The sequence below is a fragment of the Solea senegalensis genome, linkage group LG21, assembly GCF_019176455.1.
Source record: "Solea senegalensis isolate Sse05_10M linkage group LG21, IFAPA_SoseM_1, whole genome shotgun sequence".
In the NCBI taxonomy this organism is placed as follows: domain Eukaryota; kingdom Metazoa; phylum Chordata; class Actinopteri; order Pleuronectiformes; family Soleidae; genus Solea; species Solea senegalensis.
The window spans coordinates 877,824-904,220 of NC_058040.1; the positions used below are offsets into that span (position 1 = coordinate 877,824).

Sequence of the window (26,397 nt, forward strand, 5' to 3'; positions counted from 1 at the left end):
ATGAAACACACACACACACACACACACACACACACACACACACACACACACACACACACACACACACACATAGCACCACACACACACACACGTATTTACACACCAGTTTGGAGCTGCTGCTGTTTGACAGGAGCAGAGCAGCAGGTATACGATGATGATGACGATGATGATGATGGTGTATGTCCTCCTCCTCTTCCTCCTCCTCCTGATCCTCTCACTCCTCCCTCACCAGTCGACCTCCTCTCTAACGACGCAGTTAAAGATGGAACCTGTAAGTGAGATCATTATTATTATGATTTTCATAATGTTTCTGTCTCTCAGGCACGGCGCGGCGCGGCCTCCAGAATCACAATCACCACTACTCAGAGATGAACGACACACAGGAAATAAAATCTTCTTCTTCTTCTTCTACAGATCAAACAACAGCGGCACCTAATGATTATTTTAAAGAACCACTGATCGATAAGTTGTTTAGTTCACAACCGTTTTAATGATTTTATTTGTTTTGTGGCGCAAAGAAGCTGAAAAATCACTTTAAGAATTTGATCATTAGAAAACATCCCGACATTCTGCAACCGTCATCACCTAAAGCCACGCTCCGATTGGACGATACCAGCTGTCAATCACACACTCACATAGAATAGAACAGAATAGAAATACTTCATTCATCCCCAAGGGGAAATTGTTTTAACACAGCAGCAATACAAACAAATATTATAAACATAAAATGTGCAACAGTGGGAAAAAAAATAGTGCAATAATAAAAGAGGGTAAACATGGGTTGTAAAATTGATCAAATGAAATGATAATTAATGTTATATAATAACAAAACATAATGTTCTGTCAAAGAAGAGCTCACATGAGTGATTAACTCCTCAAAAGATCATTTTCCCACTGACTTCAGTGGAGTCGCCCCCTGGTGGTGCATTTTCCTACATTTTGCTTCAGAAAGAACCCACAGGACCGCGTCCATTCTTTATATATAGGTTCCTCTGGTTTCTGTACATTTGCTGGAGAAACTTGTGTGGAAACAAGTTTCTGTGAAATAAATTTATGGAGAAGTTTGAAACTTTCAGTGTCAGCGTTCAATATTTATTCTCCTCTACTATAATATTATAGAGCAAAGAAAAATCTGTGTGTTACTGTTCGTCAACTAATAAACAGGCATCTGAAATCAAAATGACATTCAATTCAAATGTTAGAGACGACGAGAGCTGCGACTAAACACTGGATTAATCGACTAATCGTTTGATCCATGTTCATCAGTGTTTGTCAAACCTGGAAATGATGATGTTCTCAAATGACTTGTTTTTGTCCACAAAGCAAAATGATTTAGTTTCAATGATTTCTTTGAAGATATTTGAAAATATTCACGTTTCAAAAGCGGAAAAATGACAGATATAATATATAGATCATTTTCTGATATAAAATGTACTTACGTTTTAAGTTAAGTAAAAGTTTTTTTTAAAAAGTGAGTATTTACGATTGAGCCATGGTGGCTCAGTGGTAGGGTTTTTCAAACTGTGAGGCTGTGGGTTCAATTCCTGGCTCTTCCTAGTCTTTATGTGTCCTTGAGCAAACACACTTGAGCCCATGTTGCAGCGAATGAGTGAATGAATGAGTGAAAAGTGTCATGTAAAGCAGTTCATCAAGATGAGAAAAGCTCTACATAAATACAGACCATAATAGCAACTCTTCTTCTTCAGAGTCAGAGGAAATGTAATATAAAAGTATATTGTGATATTATTACCCTGTGATTCATGTAGTAATTCAAGTAAAAGAGTAATTGTTGATTTTCTTTAACATCGTTCTTTTACACACACACACACACACACACACACACACACACACACAGTGTTAGCGTGTTAGCTCTTAATAACACGTCATCAGTCGTGAGCTCCGCTGGCGCCCGTGTCGTCTGTGAGGCAACACGAGTTCACGCGGCCGCGTCTCTGTGGGATGTTTATTAAATTAATCAGAAGTTGGTGAAGGCGAGAGCGCGGCCGTGATTGGCAGCTCCACCGCCCCGCCTTCTCTCCAGGGCCCGAGCGCGTTTGCTTTAACTAACTGTCCGTGACTGAGGGGAGCGGGTTGACATGAGGCTCACCACCACCACCCTCTCCGTTTATTATAACAAGGAGGTGAGAATGAGAATAAATGTGTTCATGGCGTCTACAGGACGACAGGCTTCACACCGTCATGTTGTTTGGTATCTATAGAAATGCATCAGAGGATATACATTATCTTTTATCTCTGTCATTTTACCTGATTAGATCATTATTGTTTTCACTATCACTTGTCTATTTTATTGAAATCTGTCACATTTACATGTAGATGAATCCATTTTTAATCTCACATTTCTGTTTCATGTTTAATGATCTGTGAATATTACAGTACGTGATGCTGGGATGGTTCGCGTGTGTCCAGCACTTTAAGTTGCACTGATTTGTGTTAAAGGTGATATATCTTTTTTCAAAAGGTTCAGAATTGATGACATTTATCTTTAACTTTTTGTCCATTTATACAAACACAGACTGGAGTTTAGGTTCCTGAGAGTTTGTCACACAGGGAAAACACACTTTCTTGTTGTTACAGGATTATTATGAGAAACCTCAGCGTCACGTGGGCCAGACCTTACTCTGATGTCCACATGACAGCGGGTTTTTCAAGTTTGAAAACCCTGTGCTGGTTTAAAGTGTGGATACTGAAACATAGACCGTGGCGTTCACAGAAATCTCCGCTCTGATTTTTAACTGCAGAAGGAGAATCAACTTCCCGGGTACACCGACCCATGACGAGTGAACGTTAACGTGACACATGTTTTCAGGTGTGTTAGTGTGGACTGAAACACTAGCAGTGTGGATGTTGTCTAACCTCAGAGGCCACAGACTCACCAGAGCGTCATGATTCCTGTTGGAGCGTCTGCTGATGTTATTTTGTCTCCTTTAAACCCAACAGGCGACTGAGCCGGAGGCGGACCTCTGTCACAGAGAGAATAATCAACAAAACACAAACACAAATCATTCTAGGACCAGTTCTTACGTCACACACAAACACTTTACTCAGAGTTGGAGCTTCATGTTCCAATTAAAGACAAAAGAAGAAAAAGTCTGGCTGCTCAAACTCTTCTGAGAAATCTGCATCTCATCATTCAGGGGAAAAAAAATTAAAATATATTATCATCCTTTAAAAATCCTTTTAAACACAAACACAAACAAAACACAACAAAAAAGCTCCTCTCTCTCACTCGCTGTGCTCTGAAAAAAGACCTCATTTGCATATAAACTGCACAGAGGCAGGGATTGTCATCGGGGCGGCACATTAGACGCAAGGAGCGCGAAAGGGAGAGGATTTTCATGTGCAAATTTCAGCCTCCGCCAACTCTGCCGCGCATTATTATTTCATCAGCTCCTCAGAAGGAGAAACCCCTCGGTTCACCAAACCCACCGACGTCCCCACGGACGCCGCTACATTCACACCAAATCCCCCGCTACCACCAAAACCAGCAGCAGCAGTTACAGCAGCAGCAGCAGCAGCAGCAGTTACAGCAGCAGCAGCAGCAGTTACAGCAGCAGCAGCAGGCCCTCACACGGGAGCGTGTGTTTTCAGTGAGAGGAGAGGGAGCCGCAGCAGTGAAGTGCCAGCAGAGCTACACCAGTGTGTGACCAGCAGGACTTACTGGTGTTCCTCGCATTAATTGCTTGTAAACTGCGAGGCTGGAGACTCGCTGGCTTTCAACTTTTAAAAAGGAGATTACAGCCAATTAGTCAGGCCTCTGAAAAGCCTTCACTGCCTGGGGAATAGCTGCTGATCCCTAATGTGGGACAGCTGTGAGCAACAAAGAAACACTTGAAAACACACACACACACACACAGGCACATCATCTCACATGCAAACAAAAAGAAAATTCCTGATTGATAGAAAACTCGGCAGAGAAGAGCTTTTACCAGCATGAAAAATGCAAACAGACACAAGCAAACGCTCCCAGAGTGACAGAAGAGCGAAAAGACAGGAAGGTAAATACGTCTCTAAAGGTGAGGGGGGAAAACCTATTTCATCCCTTTAAATCAATTTGTCAGGTTTCTCTCTTTCAGCGCCGCGTTTCCCAAAGAGCCGAGTGTTTCCCTGTAAACTGCCATCTTTAATTTCTTTGTCTGACACGCTCGACTGCACCCGCGACACACACACACACACACCAGAGACCGAGTGCGAGGTGAGCGCGAGGTTCAAAGCCCAGATGGGAGCAGAGCCTGTGAACCGCCGAGCACCGTGGATCAGCTCGCACACACGCTCATGTCAAACACAAGCCGGCGAGAGGAGGAACACAAGTCGAAAGATCTCCACAGGCTCCGTAATCTACCGCGATTTATGCCAAACCTCACGCAGTCATTTCCTTCTTTATCTCTTCTATCCACGCGTCTCATTCCATGTTGCACCTGCACATCTTCAGCTACACCTCACCACCACCACCCTCCTCCTCCTCCTCCTGCAGCGTCCCTGTGCTCACATTAGCAGAAACAGCTGTCTGCCAACTATTCTGACTTGAGGTAATGAGATTCACATCCTCCATATGAACCAAACAGCTTCACCTGAAAGACTTTAAGAGTCTCCAAAAATAGGCTTTTGTTCCACAGTTAAAGCCGTTCAGCACCAAAGTGCTTCACAATCCTCCTGCTGATATGAGACGTGATGTTTAGAAGTTGTGGAAATGTATAGAAGAAACTAAACTTTTGTTAAACCCAGAAGACGAGTTCAGGTGAGGTAGAAGTGCTTCCAGGAACATGAATAAACTAAGGTTTTAAATCAGATATTTGTTCCAGGCCTTAAAGTTAAGTTGTCGTGTACGACGATCAATCTTCAACGAGGATTTCTTGATTTTGCAGCTTCTTCAACGTGAATATTTAAGAAAAGAAATCATTAAAACTGAATCATTTTGGTTTGAGGCCAAAAACAAGACCAAGCAGGTTCTGTTTTCATGGGTGTGGGTTTATCTCTGAGTTTGTCCTTCTCTTACCAACTTACTTTTTGGTTTTTTGACAGATCATTGAATTTTGGTAATAAAATGATCACATTTCCAAGACATCTCTGTGTCTTTGAATGGACAACACTGTAAAAATATATACAGCAAGGTTCCCACGGGTCCTTGAAATCCTTGAAAGTTTGTGAATTTGAAAAAGAACTTTATAATAAATAAATAAGTAAATAAATAAATAATGAATTGCCAATATAAGTCGATAAAAGTGGACGCCATGGGTGAAGACGCTCTTACAAGTTGTCCTCACATCTTAAGCCGGGTCAGCAAATTCCGTCCTTGAATATGAGGGAACTGGTCCTGGAAAGTCCTGGAATTTGATGGGAACCCTGGAACAAGTTCACGTGTTTATCTCTGCGACATGTATGAAGGTCACAGCTGTGAGCAGAACATTCAGACGAAATCCAGCAGCTCTTTGTTTCTCTTTGTTTTCTCTGTCGCTCCAATCAGCTGACTGTCATGGGCGGAGCCGATCTAGCTCCGCCCTGACCGCACCGTACCATTGCACTCAGAAAGTGGAACAGGTGGGGCTGGTTATTTGGGGACTGTTCCTCATGGACGCACAGCTAAAGTGTTAAGACCAGTGGTCTCGAGCTGATGTCCTGTGGAACTTAAACACTGATGTTTAAATGAATCATGAACAGTGAAAAATAACATTTAATTATAAATAAGCTTGTTGTGTATTTTAATTACAGTGGTCTGGATGATTTGATTTCTGTTATTTACAGATTCATTTTGCATCACAATTGAACTACACATCAAAACAAACGATGAGTTATCGAGATATGATAGTTGGACATCCGGGCCCCTCTTTGAGTTTGAGGCCCCTGGTTTTAAACGTTGGTGGAGGTGTGTGCCCTGTGAGAGATCTTGTGATAAATCTAAAAACGTCTGTTAATCACAGACCCGTGCAACAGTTTGCTTCTCTCTGGACACTGACGACGTTTGGTTAACAATGAGACCGATGTGTCGCTAAACGAGAACCAGAGAGATCATCCAGTCAAACAGAACCCGACAGACAGACAATAGCAACGTCACACGTCAAACATGGTGGTTTGTTCATTTCCGGGTCTCTAATCTTCATGTAGGTGTCTGCTCTTGTGCCTGAGCTCAGGGGAGGATGTGAGGGGAGTCGACAGCTGCTTCCAGTCGAGCCGAGCAGCCGAGCCTCCATCCTTCAACATGATGGCTCTCGCCTTTTTAATGCGTGGCACTTAACCACGTCCTAATTAGATCTAACGACTCGCTCGTTAAAAGAGCTCTGCAGCTTAATTGGCGCGCTGAACTGCAAACAGGGAAACGCCACGAGGAGGTCAGGAATTAAAAAAAAAAGATGTAAGTTGTAAAACGGAGGGAGGCTGACCAGAGAGAACTCCTCATCAAACTGCATTTTTAATTAGAGATAATCAATATTCAAGGCAATAGTTTTACCACAGTTTATATATCCATCAAGGATCATAAATACTTAATGTGTAAAAATAAAAAAAAAGGAGTAAGAAACCCCAACACTCCCAAATTTTTATTCCCCAAGATTGTGGCAATCTGGAAAATCAGATATGATGAATTATAAATTGGACCATTACAGCAGCTTTAAAAGCTCACGTAGCACAAACTGAAACCACGAGCAGAGAGGCGTCGGGATTCGGCTCTGCAGCGCGTCTGATTCACCCTGTACTTTCATTTAGATCAAAAAGACTCAGCCAGACAATCACAGGATATTCAGAATAACTGATCATTTATGCTCCACCCACAACCTCAACAACCTCCCACAGCTCCACCCACCTCCACTCTGACAATCTCACATACTCTCATCTATTGTCTTTGCTATGGTGGATCCAGGTTAAAGGTCCAGTGTGTAAGAATGAGTGACATCTGATGTGAGACTGCAGACTGTAACAAGCCCCTCCCTTTTACTTTAAACAATAAAGACAACAGAGCTGCAATAATTCATCGATTAATAAACTATAAACGAATAAACTGTTGTGGTAACTGATTAGAACAGGTTGGAAAGTTTTCCAGCTTTTTAAACGTGAATATTTCCAGCTTTCTTTGCTCCATAAAACAGCAGCAGCAGCAGCAGCAGCAGCAGCAGCAGTAACAGCAGCAGCATCAGTAACAGCAGCAGCAGTAGCAGCAGCAGTAGCAGCAGCAGCAGTAACAGCAGCAGCAGTGATAGTGGACAGTGGTGGAAGTTTGGACAGTCACAGCACATTAGTGCAGTAAGTGTAAATACATAAATAAATGCCTTTGTGAGATTTCATCCCTGAAACACACACACACACACACACACACACACACACACACACACACACACACACACACACACACACACACAGAGAGAGCGTCTCATGAGCCTGATTTGAAACCTGCAGCCTGAGGACAAGACGAGCACAAGCAGAAAAATAAGGAAAATAAAGAAACATGCCCCCAAACCCATGCCGTTACACACACACACACACACAAACAATAGAGTTATTTCAGTGTGCGGAGCAGAGCAGGACAGAGAGCGATGGCATCTTGGGGCAGAGGGCTGCGGGGCTGGGTGGGGGCGACCCAGGCGGAGGTGGGAGGAGGATTTGGCTCTAATGGGCTCGGGAGGCTGGCGGGCCCTGCTGGAGGCCCACAGGAGCCACTAGCCTGTGGTCTTGCCTTGGGCGGGCCTCTCACAGCAGCAGCAGTCAGGTGGGCTGACAGACTGAAGGAGAGGAGGCCCCTCCTCCCCATGTGGTCTGCCATCAACCCCCCCAACAACAACAACTACACCAGCAGCAGCAGCAGCAGCAGCAGCAGCAGCTCCTCCCTCTGCACAGATGTTCCTGGTCTGGGAGCAACAAGCTGCGCAGAAACAAAGACGTGGATTTAGCATCGCAGAGTTTCACCACCCGAGCGACGAGTCCACCAGGACTGATGTAAATGAGTCAATCTGTCTTTAATTTAGACGACAGACACACAGACAACCTGTGTCCATGCTAACACCTACAAACAGATCATGTGACCCTCCAGGTTCACTGAGCCCCCCTCCCCACACACACACACACAGAAACAAGTTCAGGAGAATCTCCAAAAGTTTTTGATCCAAACAGAAACCAGTGTTTTGGAGACACTGGAAATCTGACACAATCCTTACATTGATCCAGGTTTGGGACCAGGACTAGGAGTAAACTGGATGTGGCCCCCAGTGGCTGGGGTCAGTTGAGAGTGTGCAATTAGTGACTCGTCGCAGTGTCAACATGTCAACCAGCTAAATGTAAATCCCTTGTCGTGCTCTGTAAATTGAACGCTTACCAACTATAGTAAAGTTCCCAAAGTTAGAGGAGTTTTCTAACTCTGTTGACTCTACACATGTACGTCTTTTATTTATTCACAGCTGAGATTTGAGCCGAGAACCAATCAGGAAGTGAGTGTGCATCACTGGGTTCACACTGTCCTCAGTCATCAGGGACGATGATGACGAACTGAATCCAAGTTCTTTGTCAAAACAAATGACGTCTCTCCTGAAATATAAACTTCTTCTTCTTCTTCACTGCAGTCCTGAGCTCTTATATCTTCTTCCTTCAGCTTCTCCCTTTAGGAGTGACCACAGTGGATCATCTGACACCATCTGTCCTCTTCTGTGTCACCAACTGTCCTCACGTCCTCCTTCACAACATCCATGAAACTTGACTGTGGCTCCTCCTCTTTTCCTCGTCCTCAGGCAGCTCCATCTTGGACATAATCAGTGTCCCTCCTACGTACGAACCGTCAACTCTTCTGAGTGTTTTTGTCGGTCATTAAAACCAGTTTATCAGATTTTCTGAAGAAATCATTCAAACTGAATCAAATGGGTTTGTAGACAAAATGAAGACGTTTGAGGACATCAGTACATCAAACATCGAGAACATACGTGACCAAATTTGAGCTTTTCTTCTTGTACTTTGGTGTTTGATGGTATGTGGAATCTGTGACACGGCAGCACCCAACACCTCCTCGCTGTACAGTCCCGGTTGTCATTGACGTCTTCACACATTAACACAGAGTCTGTGTTTGTGTGGAGTCTCTGGAAGTGAATCAAAGACATGACGCGAGTGTGAATCTGTCTTTCTTCTCAGGTGTTCTGCGCTCTGTGCTTTATACACCCGACCTCTGACCTCACAGCTCCCCGCGGCCTCGTCCGTGCAGCCGCGCAGCAGGAGGTAAAGATGAGGCCTCGCTCCTGCTCCTGAAGCCTCCGGCTGGACTCGGAGCAGCGGGGGAAAAGTGCAGCTTTATCACTGCTGCTCAAACATTCATCACACGAGTCTCTTCTGCAGCGAGAACCGAGGGGAGACAACACATCCTTCATCAGCACAGGCTGCATGATTTACACCGGAGGTGGCACAGAGGCAACTTCAAAGTTTCCCCAGGCCTGCGTCCATGAACGCACCACACCAAAGAGGAAGAGGAGGGGAGGAAACAAGGAGAGGAAACAAGGAGAGGAGGGACAGTTGAGGAGGCGCTGCTTTACTCAGTCTGGAGGGAGGTCATTATCAGGCCATGCTTTTACCTCTGCACCTGATATGTAGCTTTTCAGCCATCACTGCAGGCAAAGTAGTTTGTGTTCCTCTGTTTGTCAGTGTTTGCATGTGCTGTATATACTGTGTATACATATATATATATATATATATATACACACATATATATATGTGTGTGCGCGTGTGCGCTGAGGCTCTGAAAACCCACTGAGACCAGACTTAAAACAGGCATTAGAGTTATTTCCTGCACAGAGAGGTGAAGGTCAACGTTTCCTCAGAGAACGTCCACATCTCTGCACAAACAGCAAAATAAATACTTGATACAACACAGCACCTGGAGAAGCACCTGCACAATAATATCTACTTTAACAACTAACGTGTTGTAGAAACACGGCATTTTTTAACAAACAGATTTTTCAAGGCTCCAAAACAAATGTTTATTTATATAAGAGCAGAGCTACAGACCGACTTTTTGCTCTGGTGCATCTTAACTTTTTCATTTAGCTCCACCACAACAACAAAAATGTAGGTGCAGCCACATTTATAATGCTAGCACAGCTCAATATTTGGCAGTGAGTCTGTTGGTGGATGTATGGAATAGCCCACTATTTGGCAGTGAGTTTGTTAGAGGATGTATAGAATAGCTCATTATTTGGCAGTCAGTCTGTTGGTGGATGTTTAGAATAGATCATTATTTGGCAGTCAGTCTGTTGGTGGATGTTTAGAATAGAAATCTTATTTACTTATTTTGACCTCTGCCTCTTTTTTACAGCTGAACTCTTGTGTGTGTGTGTTTTTACTCCCTTAACGTCTTTAAATTGAATGAAAGTGTTTTTAACACGTTCTCGTGGACTGTATCTCTGGACTCTGCGTCTGTGTTGTCTTCATTTTTTATGCACTGTTCCTTGAAGCAGCCTGTGTGTGTGTGCGTGTGTGTGTGTGTGTGTGCTTTTGTTGTGTTTCATTTGCCACCAGCAGCAGCAGATCTGTCAGGGACTGCAGTGAGCGGTGTTTTTCATGGTTTTTGGAGAATAACAGTGCATCACATGTTGAGTGTGACTGTATTGTCTTGGCGTGGTCACCGGACCATCTGTACAGTGTGACACTAACAGTGGCGAGCGCTGGCAGTGCAGACGAGACGATTAAACGTGTCTGAAAAGCCGTCATGAAATAATAATACAATGGTTTACTGTGTTGGCCCAGTGTTTGTTTGTTTGTTTGTTTGTTTGGGTGAATAAAGTGGATCCGTTTGTGAGCGTCAACAACAACAAAGAACAAATAAATGTGCAGTTATTTCTGCGGGATGTTCGCGGTGCGTCTCCTGCACCGACACGCCAGTTAACCCGCGTTCCACAAACACGGTGGCGCGACAGAACGCGGCAAAACCGAGTCAAACTACGCCTCATCGCCGGTGTCAAGTGAGGTATGATGGTGGATTTGAATTGGAAATCTGGCAAAGTGACAATAACAAGCGAGACGAGGGTTAACGTGAACAAAAGCCTCTGAAAAAGAGTCCAATTCTCCAGCTCCTGCCCCGATCCTCGCTGTTACCCCCGCAAAGTACACAAGAAAAACACTAGCATGCATATCATTCATTAGCAGCAAATAAAAGAAATTCTCTCTAATAGTGCCCCCGAATCCCCGAGCTCCAGCAGCACCACAGAGCCAGGAACTGAGGAAATGGATGGGGAGGGGGGAGGAGGGGGGAGGAGGGGGGAGAGGAGATGCAAAAGGAAGCCGTCTCCCTCAAGTGCTTGTTAGGCCCAAATTATTACAGCGATGAATAATTTTAAAAATAAATAAGAAAAATAAATAAATAAATAAAAGAAGGGAAACATTTATAGATCTAAGTATTATCAGAGGAGCCGCGGGTTTGTTGCCAGGGTTTCTGAGCCCGTTTGAAATCCGCCTTTGTTTTTTCACTTTGATCTCTAACTGTTAGCTGATCCATCGCTTCACCTGATCCACCGCGTACACCTTCTTCTTCCTTACCCACAATGCTTCACTCCACTCTCCTCCATGTGGCTCCACGCTGCCCACACTGAGAGTTATCGTCGTCTTTCACTTTCTCTTCTTTCCTAACAATCATTAAAGTGCACAGGCAGCGAGAGGAAGGAAGTGAACGAGGGAAGGAGACACGAGAGGAAGATGGGACCACTTCCTCTTCATCATGGTTTCAATTTCCTCTGCCTTTTGTTTTGTCTCTTTTCATCTCATCTCCTTCTTTACTCTTCCTCTCCATTCCTTTACTTCCTGCATTCTTTCAGCCTCTTCTCTCCTTCATATGTCTCCTTTCCACTCTCCCCCTCTGTTTCCTCTTGTCTTACTTTAACAAATTTCCATTATTTTCTTCTCCCATTTTTCTTTCCTCTCTTACTTAATCTCGTTTCCTTTCCTTTCTTCTCCTCTCCTCACCTCCGTTCCTTGTTTTCTTGACTGTTATTTTATTTCCTTTCCCCTTCCTTTTCATCTTATTTACTTCCATCACTTCCTCAGTTTCCTCTCTTATTTTGTTGGTAATTTTTCTTTCCTCTCCTCTTAATTGATCTAAATTAATGTATTTTTCCTCCTCTTTCATCTTTCAGCTTTAATATCTTTCCTTCTCTCGCTGTTTATTCACAAAGTTTTTCATCTCTTGCTTGTTTTTAATGTGTTCAGTTCTTCTTCTCTTATCTTTCACTTTCTTTCCTCGACTCTCTGTCCTCTTGCTTAAATCTTATTTAGTTTCCTGTTGTTTCTCCATCTTGCCTCCTCTCCTAGCCTCCTGTCCTCTCCTGTCCTGTCCTGTCCTCCTCACCCTCATCCATCTCTTCAGGTTGGTGATGTCCAGTGTGGGACGCGTACCAAACCTCTGCTCGGTGTCCACCCTCTGATTTATCTTGTACCTACACTCGTCCCTACATCCTTCCTCTTCCTCCCTGCTCTCTCCCCCTCCTGCCCTCCTCCTCCTCCCATTTTTTACTTGCACCCTTCCTCACCCCTCTTCCCCCCCTTTGCTCCCTGAGCCCCCGAGTGGCTCGCTCCATTCCGTTTCATCACACATCAAACGGGCCTGACGCTCTCCACACAGGCAGGAGCGAGGGAGCAACATCTGCACGGGGAGGCAGGCAGGGGTGAGGAGGAGGAGGAGGAGGAGGAGGAGGAGGAGGGGGGAGGACTCCGCCTCTGAGGTGGGAGGGAGGACACGTCGTGCTACCAGCAGATGTCACTGGGACCTGAACAGCAGGCAGGAGGGGGGGTGGGGGGGGTCGCCGCGGGGGAAAGAGACGTAGCGAGGGAGTCGCCCCTGAAGCTCAGCCTGGGGAGGGAGGAGAGCGGAGCTGAACCTGACTTCCTCCACCTCTGCTCCTCACCTTGCAGCCCGTCTCCCCCCTCCTGCTTCCCCCTTTTGATTGTACAATTTGCTAATTAGTCACCTTGGTGCTAATAACCTAATCATGAGTGGCCTCTGTGAGTGTCTCTTGTCTCCGTGTCCTCCACAGGAAGTCCCCGGAGTCCTGACATGGAGGAGGCGCCGGGGCGGAGGAGGCGAACAATTAGCTTTGTGTGTGGACTCCCTGTGGCCCAGAGCGAACCCAGGCCCTGATCCAAACCACAGCGCGGGCTCGTGGGGTCAAGATTCCCTCTCACATCCATTAACACCACAGTCGTTTCATCATCACTGCCAGAGACACTGTGATCAGCCACCTCTGCTGCCGCCGCCGCCCCGCGCGCGCACACTGCTGACATTTCCCCAGTTAGTGAAAGTGGCAGTGAGGAGCTTCTGCTGTCAATGAGTCATCAAAGGGCTTGTTTGAGAACAGCTGTTGACGTCAGTGCCACTGCCACAAGCATTAACCCGAGTTGTGAAGTGAAGTTCTTCTCCTCTTGCTGATGATCCTTTCATCTGCACGGACGACAGGCGGATCTCAAAGTTCACAGGAATGTTATCTGTCGTCAGGATGAAATCCTCTCCACACGCCGTTCTTTATTTCAGGAAAGCAATTAATATTAATGACTGGATTTTTCTCTCTCGCTTACTTAATGCAGCTTAACCACCACCCCCAAAAACTAAAACTAAAATAAGATAAAAAGAATCAAATGAAGTAACAGGTTTCTGTCTTTGTGGTAACTCATAAATCCATGGAACTCATGTTGGATAGTGAAGTCATTCACTTTAGCATTTACAGTAAATCGTTGTTTTGGTCCACGTCAGACTTTTTAACCCTTAGATGCAGAAGTGGGGTCAAAAATAACAAATAATAAATGTTATGCTTCAAAATCTTTGAAATGAAAAGTTTTGATATTTTCTAGCACTGTCAAACAATTCAAATATTTAATTGCGATTAATCGTATTAATGTGATACTTAACTCACGATTAATCGCACATTTGTAAATTTCTTAAGTTTATGATTGGATGATACTTAAGATTATACTGGGGTCATTTTTGCCAAGTACAGGCCTGACAAAGGTACCACAGCATCTAGGGTTGTTTCGGGGGTTCATGTGTTCATAGAAAATCTTTAAGAACAATAAAGAAAAAGATTGAAAGTTCCGTTCATCTCCGTTTCCCCGCGAGATAAACGATGTAGTTTTGTTCATTTAATCAGAGCAGGTTCTCTGATGTTTCAGCTTCTTGAATGTGAAGATAATCTGGTTTCTTTGGTCCATATAACAAAGAAAGTGTGACGACGTCGTCGTCGTCGTTTTAGTTTGTGAACAAAGCGACAGGTTTGAGAACGTCATCATTTCCAGGTTTGGGAAACATTTTCTAATTTGATTAACTGAGAAAATAATAAATACATTTCATGGGAGGTTTAAACGTGGCTAAAGTAAATGAAAACGTGAAGTTTCCAGCAGCACAGACTCTTGTGGTGATAATGTAGTCTCATGTTTTGGTTTGTGGAGTCGGGATCCCCCGCTGCGCTCGCTGCCACAGCCGTCGTGTCGTCTTCTTTATTATTCACATTTCTCCGAGCCAAACAGCTGTTTCTTCGTGCGGCAGATTGAATCAGAGCTCGTCCTCGACTCTTCCTGACACTGAGGTGACGGAGCGAGCGAAGGACGGAGGTTTGAAGTCACACACACACACACACACACACACACAGAGAGAGAGCTGATATTGAAATCCCCAGTGCGCTAATGAACATTTGCAGCAGACTACTTTGTAAATGTGCTGTGGGGGTTGTTTGGTGTGAAATCTTCACATCCAGTACATCCACACTTGTATATAAATTAATTTTTTTCCCGATGAATAAAACATCCCGACTTCATGTGCGGGGGGATTTTTTAACTACGGAGACAAGCGTCAAACGCACAGAGAGAGGGAGAAATTAATCGTTGCAGCCAGGAACAATATTTCTCCTCCATAACAAACTGCTGCAAATGGATTTTTGCCAGCAAAGCGCGTGGTAGGCAGCAGCCTTTATTAGACGGAGCTGAATGCATTGCCGTGGCTTGACGGAGGAGTCGGCGCACTTTATCACAGTCCGGGTAATGAGAGATAACTTCCCAGCGTCTGCGGGAAGCGAGTCCGGCACCACAACCCCCATGCATTTTTTATCAGCCGCAATTACTCAGGGCTTGTTGATATTTCCCCACTCGTTTCATTGGGGAACATTTGCATCAAATAACCAGAGGCCTGCTGTAGGGCTAACCCGGGCCGCGCTGCACTAAATTATAGGTCTCCAACTGTCCAACAGCACAGCGGAGGATTTGCTAATGGCCAGGCTGTTGTCAACTGCGCTGGCTCCTCCAGTCCGACGGTTTCAGAGGTCTAGACCTGAGTCGGCTGATCTGATCTCACGGACGTGACGGTGACCGCGCAGGTTTAGTGTTAGCCGAGACACAGGAGGCACAAATGTGACCTGGAGGACATACCTGCGTCGCCACGGTGATTTCAGACCGAGAGGCAAACACAGATCTCTCCTCAGCAAACATCAGCCATACACGGTCCCGTTAGCCACCGGGTGTCGGCTCTGATCTCTAATGCTGGGATTAGATGACACCAGATTTTTGTTTTTCACAGATTATCAGTCGGATTCTTGCCTGTCTTGTTCGGGGGGGAACTGGCAACGCTACAAGTATGACCCCGACCAATCACCGTTAACAACGCTGTGTGAGGTCATAGGTCATTGGGGAGGAGCTGTCAATCATTACTGTTATATAATAATTGTTCATTTTTATGTTAAATTAAAAGATAGCAGTGCTAGGAGAGAGAAGCCATTTTGTTCATTTTTTTCAGTGAGGAGCTTAGGTAAGTTTAATAAAACTGCTAATTATTTGTTATTAATCGTTATTCTACGTCAGCACAGGAGGAGCAGAGGATCAACGTACAACCCTTTGATTAGAAGATTGAAGGCTGTTGTATGAACCGTTGTAACAGTCAGACGCACGTTTGATGCATTCACAGATCAAATATCTACAGTCCTGCAGAATAAAAACGTAAAGACAGCAAATGTAACCGCTGCCAGAGGAGCTGCACGCACGTGTGTGTGTGTGTGTGTGTGTGTTCTCTCATCATTCTTAATTAGCAGCAGTTCTGCTCAATTAACGCAGCAGAGCTGAGGAGGAGATGAGGACTCGAGCGTCAGCCTTCACACTGACAGCTCAGGTTAGATCGCGGCTGATCGACAGGCAGACGTCAGCTCTGATCAAGGTGCGGCCACCAGGGCGGCGGCAGCGGCGGCTGCTTCCCGGTGCTTCACATTTGTTGTAACTGACAGGTGCGGAGAGAGAGAGAGATGTTCGGGGTCCTGGCGGAGCTGCGCTGCGTTTATGCAGATTAACACGTCAGAAAGTACAAATGAATAAATAAACCGGTGAAGCAGGAATCAGGCATTTAGCCTGAGGGGATGCCGTCATTACCAGATTAAACAAAGTGACTAATCACAAAAACAATCCGCCTCAGAAGTGGAGGAAGTCAACAGACGCCAAAGCTCGGGGCTAAAAAGCTAAGTCATCTTAATTATTCAGTTACAGGCAAACAAACAGAGTAATGACAGCTCATTTTTTCATTTGCCAAACAGATATTGATGAAAGAGAAAAGCCCTGAACATTTAAATTATCTACAAAAATGACAACGTGATGTTTGCGATGAGCGGAATTTTTAAAATTCAAATATAAATGTTGACGGAGTCACAGAGAGGCCACAAACTCCCCGAGCAGAGCGGGCGACCGAGGCCGAGGCCTCGTGGGAAAAGTGTGGGTCGCAGTGACCCAGTCACAGAGAACGCAGGAACGGGACCCGCGCCGCATGTTTTGACACTCGAAAGGAAATTCTCCCTCCTTTGAAAAGCAAATGAGGAGACGTGAGGTTGTTCACGTCTTTGTGTCTTTTTCTAGGTTTAGTTTCTTTATTTAAATCACAGAGGTGACTGAAGCAGTCATGAACGTCTTGACCAGTTCAGGAAATTCACTTTTAATAGGAAAATACATATATTTCATTTCCAGGGCGATTTTGTTTAAGGAACATACTTTAAAATATGTCCTGTACCGTCGTCACTGTTCATTCTGATCTTCTAACAACGAATAATAACATCACTGAAGAAGCAGCAGCAGCAGCAGCAGTTTCTATCTCATGTAGTTTGAGTACAAAGTATTTTACACATGAAAAACACCATTTATGTCAAATATGTACAAAATACATGAGCAAAACCATGAACTCCATGTTACACTGTGTCCATAACTGTGAAGGTGCGTCTGAATTATCACCTGAGGTGGAGACGACAAAAAGAATGATAACTGATATAATATCAGCGAGACATTTTTCAGAGCAGCAATAAAGTCTTTCAGGTTTGTCGTCTGCTGTGTTTCAGTGCCACGCGCTCTGTGATTGGACGGAGCCACAGGTGAATATTCATGGTTAGGATTTTATCGATACTGATACCGACACTTTCACGGAAGAGGCTAAACAAAATGAGTTCATATCAGAGTAACAGGACAGTAACCGCACTCACACTGACTGCAGTGGACTAACGACTAACTATTTCACTCAAACACTTCATACGTTCTCTCATCATCTTCATTTGTCTGCAGTGTGGGCGGAGCTGTGGTAGCTGCTTACAGGATTAACGTAACATATATAAAGTTACCGTGACGACGTCACAGAAACAAACCCGGGTGTCTTTAGCGTTAGCCGGGCTGCTGACTTTGTAATAGCAATCAAACACGCCGCACTAGCTTCATACATGTTTGGTGATGAACAAAAACGTCACGATAACAATACTGTTTGTCCAGAATCTTAACGCTGCTCTTAGGTCCCCGGTGTACATGGTGCATTCAGGAACTCTGACTTTTACAGTGTTTGTTTTGTGTAGAATTGTTTAATATTTTTAACTGCAGACAAAATAACGTAGAGAGAAACACTGACTTGACTCCCAGTCACGACTTCCGTGTTGCGATGTAGAGAAAAAGGGCGTCAGCATTTTATCAGTGAAGCCAGTATTTCAGGTTCATCTCTGATGACACATCATGATGATTCTATGACGTTATATTTGTAATATAACTGCCCCAAAGGAGGAAACGGGACAAACGGTGTGCTACGGGTGCCTGGCTGGCCACTTTCAACTTGGGCTTTGCAAAAGTTAACTATCTATTTCACGGGGTCATTCACAGCCAAGGGCAATTTTAGATATTTCAAGGGCATTTTGCCCCGAGCCCCTGCTAATGTCTGACCCTGGTCTGGACACAACTCAGCTGTAAACACACATCACTTCACTTAAATTGGCCTAAAAACGCCTCTGGTTTCTGGATTTCTCTCTAACGCGCCGCGGACACCGGCCTCCTCTGACCTTCACGCCGCGCTCCAGCCTGAACCTCGCTTATTGATTTTTCTAACTATGTGTTTACTCCTCGTCTGCACACTTTCCCAGCTGCTTGGAGAGCACGGCGTGCCCCGAGGCGATCGGCAGAGCTCAGCTTGTTCCAGTCTTTGATCATCGTTCAGCCAGCGGATTAACATATGCACACTCTCTTCCTCTCTTTGTCGCTGAGCTTGATAATAAATCTACGGCCCTCTTCTCTCTCTCTCTCTCTCCCTCTCGCTCCAATATGGGACGAGCCATGAATCAATCACCCTCGCTTTACGCCTCGTGTCCGACATGGATGCAAATCACAGAAGGATCTGCGGGTAAAGCTCTGCTTATTAAAACCCGATGCCTGACTCATTACGACGCTCGCTCGCGCTCGTGCCTGTCGCCAAGATGAACAGCAGGTAGAACGCGTGAAATCACAGCGACATTGGTGGAGATTAAAAAAAAAACACACAAGACAGACGAGATTAGAACGATCTCAGCGACTATTATCTGGAAGCTAAGCCTCAGCCGCTCTGCCAAGACTAAAAAACAACAAGAATGGGAGGAAAAAAAAGCTAATGAAGCTAATTAGCGCATCATTGTGGGAGGTTACTGCCTCGGCTAAACGGGGCTTAATGTGAGGGAGAGTGCGGCGCCGAGGCTCGCCTCCATACCTGCCCTCGCTGTGTGTGCAGTAAGAGCAACTCATTAAGGTTAGTTTGAGTTGTTTTGTGCTCATTTAACGGGCCAAGGCTTCTGGGGTTTATAAAACAACATTCTGCAAGTAGGACACTGAGGGAATGTGTGTGAGCCGGGGAAAAGAGTTAGTTCCTCTAAATGGCCGCCGCCGCCGCAGAGACACGCCTTCCTCGCTCCCCGTTGTCTCTCTTATTTATTACGACCTGATTATTTCAGCGTGTCAGCTCTTTGCCCTAAATGCCACAATGCTCTCGTGGCTGCGCTCGTACTCGCAGACCTTATGTTTTCCGAGCCGTGTACCATTTAACCACGGCTTCTCCAGGCACACGGGGTTGTTTAGCCTGCACTTTCTCCCCTCTCCCGTCTCCCGGCTCATCCCATCACGAATGCACACACATGAGGCAAAGGAGACATGCCGTGAATAAAAATACAGTAACAACATGAGTCCAGGACTGGCAGGAGGAGGAGGAGGAGGAGGAGGAGGAGTGAGTTTGGATGAGTTCCCCTCCTCATCATCAGCGTGTCGGCCTGCGAGGAGCTGGAGCCGAGGCCTTATTAAAAAAAAAGAAAAGAAAAGAAGCCCAGCTTGTTGGAAAAGATCGGAAAACAACAACCCCGCTCGCCCCGACAGCGAGACAATCAGCCGTGTTCTGGTCGGGGTGAGGTGGCGGTGACCCGGCGTGCCGAGGCGAGGCTGATGAGCGCTTTCACAGACATCAAACCGCCGCAGACCTCGCCGCGACCCGCCCCCGTCTCCTCCTCTCCGCGTTTATTTGAGGACGATGCGTGCAGACGGATCGGCAAATATCGATCACGGCGCGCTTGGTAAAATTCTCTCTCCGGGTTTGAGAGGTGATTACAGGCGCTGGACCCAGCTGATGCACACCGGGTGGGTGTGTGTGTGTGTGTGTGTGTGTGTGTTTGTGCACATCTACAGCATGTTTTTCCAAAGCTCACCTGTCAGACATGCCAAGGAGAGCAGCCGTGTGTGTTCTCTGGTTCCAGCGTCTCCAATCATCTGCAGAAGAGAGACATCTTAAAAAAACAGAATCACGCGGAAAACAGGTTCTAAAGCCGGGCAGAATAATGCATGTGAATCCTAATCATGGAAATTCAAATGATTTTGGATGCATCCCCATCCGGCCCTGCTCTCCTTGTCTGCCTTCTGTCGAGGCCTCAGAACTCAGCAGCAGGATCGGAGGGAAACAGGCTGTGGATTCAGAGGGTTTGCATTAGGAATGGCCCGTTATTAATTAAGCTTGTGGGGAAGAGGTTTTTGACAGCGGCTCCCGAGGCGGCGAGCGGTGTGGATCTTGGCGCTGACCTGGCCCAGCAGGGGAAGGAGCCGAGTCTTTGAGGTGGTGATGGTGTGTGTGGGTAGAATGGGTGGTGGGCGGGAGAGAAAGAGAAGGATGGAGGGGTGGAGGGTGGCGGCGGGGGAGGGCTGGCTCCATGCCGACAGCCAAGCCTGCCACGTCTGCATGCCCGCTTTGAAGTGTCACCTTGAGGGAAGAGCCGATGGCCGGGAAGCCGGGAGGGCGGGAGCCGCGGAGAGGAGTGGCACGGCTGGCATCGGCAGACACGGTGCTTTAATATTGCATGGGCTCCCGTCCATCTCTGTACACACTCAGGACATTTCCTTCTGCTTGATTTAGTTTGAAAGTAGATCTTTGTTGTTGGGGGGTTTTTTTTTTTCTCCTCTCTCTCCATGCTGTGGCTCAACACCTGTGCTGGTTTTGTGCTCATTCTTTCCCGAACAAATGTCAAGCTCTGCAGTCGCAGGAACTTTAACAACTGCCTGCGTTATGGAACTTGACAGCGGTGCATTTGGCCCGCTGAGTGATGTCGACTCTGTGCATATGGCTCCTAAACTCCACGCACGCTTCTGGGTTTTTGCAATTTATCTGCACATTAATAACAGTTTTCAGTCCCTCGTCCAGTCAATGAGAACTTTGACATCAGTGACGGAATTTCAACTGAGATTTCTAAATATATCTGACGCTATCTGGATGTATTCAATATGTTCAAACAAATACTCACAGGAAGTCATGACCTCACATAACGTGTTCAGGTTTATATTTAGGTTGCCTTGTTTCCAAACATAAAATCTCGCTAACCTTAAAAACACTTCACTCTGATTTCATGACGACAACAACACACGGAATCAAATCAAAATAAAGTCAAATCGTCTGTTTACACGACGTGAGTGGAACCTGAACACAAAACAAAATATTAAACAATTAACCAACAGTGAGTTTTTTAAATGCTTTTCTTTTTCTCCCTTTATCTGATAAAATATTTAATGACAACACAAAAAACTTCAGTACTACTGAGTACTCACTACAAAGTCATAATATCAAAATCTTTGCTCCAAATTCATTTATGAATCACAGGGAAGCCCGTGATACGATACATAATACCGATAATATCACGATACGACGGTTGTGTGATAATCAACATCAATATGTCACAATAACCGTCTACGTGAAGAAAACAACACTTGAGTCACGACATAGAGAAAGGTCAAAGTTCAAGAACGTGGATGGAGCTTCCTCCACCACTATCCTGTCGTAAACTTCCTCTTCTTCTTCCCTCATTCTTTTGAGCAGCGCCCCCGTGAGGAGACACAAAGTAGTGACGCTGGCAGGGACCGATTACTTTAAATGACTTTAAATTCAATGATGGTGTCAGTGATGGTGTTGAAGGACGACGATATATCGCCTAATGATGCTCAGGATAAGTCGGACAGATAAAGAGCTGAAACAATTACTCCGTGAATCAGTTTCATGATTAAAACAAAGAATTCTGATACAAACAAAGAAATCATTCAATGTGAATCATTTTTGGTTCACGGACAAAAACAAGACATTTAAGAACATCATCAAACACATTTTTCAAACATTGATCGAGAATGGATGAATGGATGAATGGATGAGGAAAACAATCGTTAGCTCTAGACTGACGTTAGTCGGCGAAAGCACAGATTATGTGAAGTCTGGCAGCGCGAGGCGACGCAGCAGCTCCATGACAAATCAGGAGAAATGAAGCGGTGGTTTCAGTGAGACATTAACGTGCGACGACTCCACTGTGGGTGGAAATAAGTTGCTTAAAAAGCACTTAATGTTGCTGTTTTGGACGGGGATTAAAAAAGAAGAGCAGCGTGGAAGTGAGAGCCGCTCTGGTGCTAATTGATAACGCCGCTTTCATCGCTGCCTTCACTTCTCTAACGAAGAATCCGCCGGGGAGCCAAACTTACAACTTTCAGCGCTCCCCTCGCAGTCGCGCCCGCGCTCGCTCGACCTGCTGCCAGCGCGGTTTCACGGAATCAAACATGGCGGCGGTTTGAAGAGTTTATCAGCGCAGTGAGCGGGACGGAGAAAAAACACGCGTCCCAGTTCACAAACAGCAGCGTTACGTGCCTTGATTAACACTGACACGTGCAGGCTTTCATCTCTGCCTCCATCTTGGTTTTTTTTAATCAGATTAACCCAAACGGGCTTCCTTTAATGGCCTCTTCTCTTTTTTTAAAGCTGTTAAAAAAAGCTGAAAGCAGAGAGATAATTAAAATAATTAAACCGCTGGGAGCTCGCTCGTCTTTTCTTCTTCTGCCTTTAAGCTTTGATTCTGCGTCGCTTGCTGGTGATTGGAGCAGAGACACAGAGACACAGAGACGCAGAGACACAGAGACACAGAAAAAGACTCATCATCCTCACTTAATTGCGTTAAGTTGACTCTCGGAGGTCCAATTTTTTTCCCTCTCCCTCTAAAACCAGCCGCCGGTGAAGGATGTGATCTTTAGGTGCGCAGGGGAGGCGAGGGCGACTTTCTAAACACTCTTTATGGAGAATATTTATTTAGTCCGTGAGTGTGTTTCTGCGTGAGGCCACAGATTTTTGAAAAAAAAAAAACTAACTTTAAGGATTATTTATTCATGGACTTTTAAGCTTTTAATGAGGACAAATGAAGCGGTTTTCCTGAGCGTCATAAATATAAAAATATTCTTGTTTAGCATTATCTTTGCGTCCGTGTGGAATAAACACTAACATTTAAATATAACTTCATAAAAATCAGTTTGTCTTGATTTCCCTCAAGTTCTGTTTCAGACGCAGCGATGATGATGATGATGATGATGATGATTTATTTATTCATTCACAGTAATTCTAATTAAAGCTAAATTGCGACGGGTGATCGTTGAATTCAAATAAAACAAGAGTAGAGTAAAATTATCCAACGTGCTGCGATTGAAGATTATTTTCCCAACACATTAATCCGTGGATTATTTTCTCAGTTTATCAACTCCATCGATTTGTCGTTGATGTTCTTAAATGTTGTTTGTTCATTTCTTTGTCATAGAAAGCAGAGAATATTCACATTTACAGCTTTTATTAATCACTGACCCTCAGAACCTGATCGGCTTTGTATGAATTATTCTCCTTCATGTGAACGCGTGTGTGAGTCATCTTTGAACTCACAGGTGAACAAATGTTTACTGTGACGATTATTCTGCGTCCACGAGGAATAAACATCGACACTGAAACGTGAAGAGTTTTCTCTTCAGGCCAGTGAAGATTTATTCATTTACTCATAATAATAACTTGATGGAGGCACATAATACTTAACAACAAAGGTGTAATATGATGACTTTTTTCTCATCATTACGACTTACTCACATAATATTCTAACTGATTTTGTAGTATTAGGACTATTTTGCACATGAAATTACAAACGTTCCTCATAATATAACTTTTTTGTACAATTACGATTTTATTTTACGTTATATCGCAACTTCTTACATAACTTAATAACTTATCGTAATATTTTTACTTTTTCTCGCAATTTGACTTTTTTCCTCACATTAGATTTTTTTCTTTTTTTCACATCATTACATCAGTTTTTTTCACACTATAAAGATTTTCCCCTCATATTATGACTTTCTAATCACATAATAGAACAAATTTTTCCACACATTAAACACATAATATTTCAATTTTTCGTGTAGGATTAGGACTTATTTGCCTCATGACATTAGGAATATCAGTGCGACTCTAATACTCCATCGTATAATCTAAGAAGACTCAATTAAAACAACACAATACTTGAGGCTTTTTTTTCCCCCTGAATAAAACTGTCCAACTTTGTTCAAACCACAACAACTTTATCAATCACTGACCTTCTGAACACCACGAACATACACTGTATACGCTCCTTTATATCAATTATTCACTGGCGTGTGATTTATTCTCATTCTTATGAACACACACACGTGTCGTACGTTTGTACCTCGTCACGTCGACAGCGACGGGGAAAAAATAAAGTAGACTTTAGTTCTGCTCCGTCTGACTTATCTCCTGCATTAGAGGTGAACATATCTGGGATATGATAATTACACGTCTTCAGATGAATTCAAACTTTACTTCCTGTCAGAGAGAATCTAATGAATTCTTGTATGAGGATTTCAGTGAGAGCAAGAGCCTCGACATCCTCCTGCGAGTGCAGCCCCGAACTTTAAAACACAAGCTCGCGTGATGTCTCCTTCCTCCTGCCTCTTTCCTCTCTCCTCACACACTTTCACTTCATTCAGATCATTTTCGCTGCCGCTTCATTTCAAGTTGGCACCAAAATAAAGGGGGAAAGAATCCCTTTGCTGGAAATACTTAAGATTTATATTTAAACTTTCATGGAATCTTTGAGAACATTGAGGAGCAATTTCACATTTGCACTGACATCTAATTTCTCAAGTCGAGTCTGAAAGCACAAATTGCCGTGGATTCCCTGTGTGCCCAATTATCCTGCATCAATTTCCTTGACCCTGCGGAACGCTGGTAAATTAATCATACCACTTTCTCTTTTTCCATGAAATACATATGCACACGTTTGATAAACTAATCATACTTGGTCGGTTACGCTCACAAAAAAAGGGAGAGATCCAGTCCCTGAAGTGGGATGAGAGTCAGAAACAAGTCCCAGGGAAATTGGGTGATGATAAAACACACAGTCACATATGCACATACACAGAAACACACAACACGCGCGCACGCACACACACACACACATGCACACGGTAAAACTCTAAAAAAAATTTAAAAGACAATTTCTGTCCCTGTCTAAAATTTTGACACAGTCAACTTGATGAACATAGCACATTTAAGCTAAAATAAGGTTAAAAGAAACAATAGAAACCGTGCACAAAAGATGAAATAAAGGAAAAATATATAACTTCTAGCCATTACAATAACAAAAATAGATCAAGAATTACTTTTGTGACAAAATGTCGACATAGTCTGATAGAATTGTTAATTTTCATGTTAATCATGTATTATATTTTGTGTGTGTAATATTTTCATTTAAAAAAACAAAAAACCACTGAGAGAAGAGACGAGCAGTGTGAAGCAGTCTGGAGGGGAAACTGATCACATGACTTTATCAATGCGATCAATACTGCTGTCATACGCTGACCTTAACAGCACCATTAACAGCCTGAGGTGTTACAGCCATGGTTACAGCCATGGTTACAGCCTGTCACTCTCACCTGTTGATCCCCAACATGGCTGCAGTTTGTTTCTGGAGCAACAGTGACCTCTGGTGGACAGACACAGAGAGACAACGGCAGCAGCAGAAGACTCCAGATTAAAGCCTGCAACAGATGATCTGTTTATTGGTTGTGTAGTCCATAAAGTGTGAGACAATTTTCTTAAACCTCGAAATAATATCTTATTATTCAGAAAATAGAAAGTATCAAAAATATAATATAAAAAAATCACAGGATATTTGTTTGTGGGTCCCCAAACAAACCATTTTAGTTAAGATGTATGTGTTTAAATAACAAACATAAAATAAAATACGATTGACAGTTTTAAGACATTTTATATCTGTTGGCAATGATTCACTTACCAATTCAAAATGATATCAGGTGTTACAGACACAGCTGAAAAGTATTCGTTTCATGATGCTTTTCACGATATACATTTGAATTTGGTAATTTTATACAGAAGGTTTACAAACATTGGACTAAAGAATAGTGTGTCACATATATTTTACATATTTGTACTGTGGACAAAAGAGTCAATGTTTCTAAAAATAAATAATTAAACAATAAATAAAAATAATTTTTTGGATAACAAGCGGTAGAAAACCCCACATAATTGTTCAGTTATATAATAAATGTTATAGCCCATTCATAAATTTCAATATGAGTTTGGCAGAAACGTGGCATTATTCTGTTTTGAATTAGTTATTACTAATAATAATAATAATAATAATATAACAATAACAATGATTATATATGTATATTTATACATCGATATATAAAAAATTGTCATTTTGTATGAAAGAAGTGGAAAGAAATGAAGACATTAGAGAATGTGACTTCAATCATAAACTCATGTATGTTAGCAGTTGACAA

At 43.9% G+C, this 26,397-nt stretch overlaps 1 long non-coding RNA gene across 1 annotated transcript; it reads right to left on the reverse strand.

Annotated features, from left to right (window-relative positions):
• Window positions 1–208: 208 nt before the first annotated feature.
• Window positions 209–25,623, reverse strand: LOC122758337. Its single transcript, XR_006358144.1, has 4 exons — window positions 25,525–25,623; window positions 19,953–20,013; window positions 2,895–2,981; window positions 209–269 (listed from the first exon to the last, which is right to left on the reverse strand). It is a non-coding gene; the product is annotated as an uncharacterized LOC122758337 (long non-coding RNA).
• Between the last annotated feature and the right edge of the window lie 774 nt (window positions 25,624–26,397).